Genomic DNA, 2,670 nt, shown 5'->3' with positions numbered 1-2,670 from the left:
ATAAATAAATAAATAAATAAATAAATAAATAAATACCAAAGACTTTGCAAATGATATTTAAGGTGACTTTAGTGATTATAATAGTGCCATTTTACCGCACTTTAAAAATTCACAGAAATTTCGTGTGGATATTCACATTAGTACAAAAGTTACGTGAAACATTCTATTTGTGCCGGTGCCAGCCGGCCAAGATGGACAGTACCTGAAAGGGGGAGTGAGGATTAAAAGAAAAAAAAAGAGACAGAAAAGATACTTGGGGGGACTGTCGGTAGAGACTGCAGCCCAGTTTATTTCAGCTCCACCTTTTATACAGAAGAACATCAGAGATCTTAATTAATTTCAACAGCTGTTTTTCCCACCTGTATCTGAGGGTCAAGGAGCGGTCAAATACTTGTTTTGTGAGCTCCACCATATAAACACATTCCTCCTGACTTGGCAGATTAGGTACTGGTGTGCAAAACAGAAACTCAGTAAACAAGCCTGCCACAGCTCAATGTACATAATGGATTAATAGCTCCCAACATATTTGCTACAGAATTCTAAACCTCCACAGACATGTTGTTATAAAGGCATTATTATCATCATCCTTTTTACAATAGAGAATGTGAGAATCATGCAGTTAAGCAGGTTGTCTATTTAGCTAGATCTGTATGGTTAATAAGTTGACAAGTGATGGATGACTTAAAGTCTGCCATTATTATTGGTGCCACTAAATAATAGATCAAAGAAAAAGTAGCTAAAAGCATATAAGATATGAAAAACAGATGCCACCTTCACATTGGTATTTGTATTACATTTTCATCACTGTAACCAAATACCTGACATAGATAATTTATTTTGTGTGATGGCTTTTGAAGGTCCAGTTCTTTATAATTGGAAGGACAGAGCAGAGCAGTTCACATTATGGCTAGCCAGCAAGCAGAGAAAAACCCTGATTTTTAAATTTTTTTACTATCTGCTGCATTTAGGTTTGGTTTCATATTATTTTTCTATGTCTTTGAGGTATATCATTAGGTTATTTATTTAAAATATATTTGATTTTTTTTTTTGAGATAGGGTCTCCCTGTAACCCCAGCTGACCTGGAACTCATGATATAGACCAGGCTGGCCTTCAACTCAGTGAGATTCGCCTACCTATGCCTCTCAAGTGCATTTAATTTTTTTTTTTAATGTGAATGCATATAGGTATAAACTTTCATTTAGGTCAGATGAACCACTGAAAAATTTGAGAAGGCTGCGGAGATAGGAAAAGGCTCCTTCCAGTTTGTGTGGGTCTTGGGAAAATGGAGTTTAGCATGAGCATCTCCCTGTGGACATTTGAGTCTGGTAAATATTATGTGGCTGTCATTGATGCTCTGGGACACAGAGACTTTAAAAAACATGATTACTGGCATATAATGCTGTCTTGTCCTGATAGTTGTTGCTGGTGCTGGTGAAGTTGAAACCATATTTCCAAGATGGGCAAACCCACGAGCATGCCCTTATGTCCTATACAGTGAGTGTGAAATGGCTCTTTTTGTGTGTCAACACAGGCACACATACATACACATGAAAAATAAAAATAAGTCACAGACATATAAGTATATGTAAATATATGTGTATATGATATGATTGAGAGTAGAGGCAAGAATGTATAGAGGAATCAATGGAAATAGCTGGAGAGGGGAGTGGGAGAAAGGGAAGTGGGATGCATATAATTAAAGTACATGTCTGTTTAAAAATGTCTTTATGGGCAAAGCTTCTGGACCTGGCCACAGAAATGTAGCCACAATACCAAGTGAACTCACACACGGTTTTAACATCAGCCCCAAGAAGACACCCAGCAGTCCCCCTAGCCTTGAACCTCCTCAGGATCAAGATGAAAAGCAAAATTCCATGTGGGAACTCCACATCTACAAGCTCTGCCTCAACATGTGTGAAGGAGAGTGGGGACAGAGTGACCCTGGCTGCCAAGGTGCTGGAGCAGCTCCAAAACCAGATGCAAATGTTTTTCAAAGCTGGTTCCATTGTCAGGTCCTTTGGCATCAGAAGAAAGGAAAAGACTGCTGTTCACTGCCCAGTCTGTGGGACCTCGGTGGAAGAGATTCCAGAAAATGGTCTGGAGTTATGAGAGCATGAGTTGCAAATAACAACAACAACAACAACAACAACAACAACAACTTGTCTGATACTGGAATCTTTGGATTTGGTATCCAGGAACACATTGATCTGGGTTTTAAAGATACCCAGAGCATTATCTATGGCCTGGACTTCTATGTCGTGCTGGGTGGGCCAGGTTTCAGCATCACAGACAAGAAGCTCAGTACAGGCTGCATCGAGGCCCATCACAGAATCAGCAAAGAGGAGGCCATGTGCTGGTTGCAGCAGAAGTATTATGAGATCATCCTTCCTGACAAACAAATTCTATCCAAAAGGCCAATAAGATTTTTCTCAGAGTAGTTTGCATCACACATGGACTTCCTGGAACAGAGCTACTGGTGGTGATGTTGAAATTATCATTCAGGTCTTGATCCTGACTTGAGATTTAGGGAGAATTATGTACCATTGTTCATAATCTTTAACAGAAAATTAAACTTTGCTAAAAATTTCACACAGGGTTAAAAGGGATTTGACTTTAAAACTAATGAACAGGAGAACTTGACTTCTTGTTGATGGAATGTATTGCTATTC

General features: G+C 39.0%; 1 pseudogene; it reads left to right on the top strand.

Annotated features, from left to right (window-relative positions):
* The first annotated feature begins 1,854 nt into the window (after positions 1-1,854).
* Positions 1,855-2,439, top strand: LOC103733572 (annotated as a pseudogene).
* Positions 2,440-2,670: the final 231 nt, after the last annotated feature.

Source organism: Nannospalax galili, unplaced genomic scaffold (assembly GCF_000622305.1).
Source record: "Nannospalax galili isolate Female #2095 unplaced genomic scaffold, S.galili_v1.0 scaffold655, whole genome shotgun sequence".
NCBI lineage: Eukaryota > Metazoa > Chordata > Mammalia > Rodentia > Spalacidae > Nannospalax > Nannospalax galili.
Note: the sequence above shows the minus strand (reverse complement) of the source record. Positions and strands in the feature narration are given on the sequence as shown.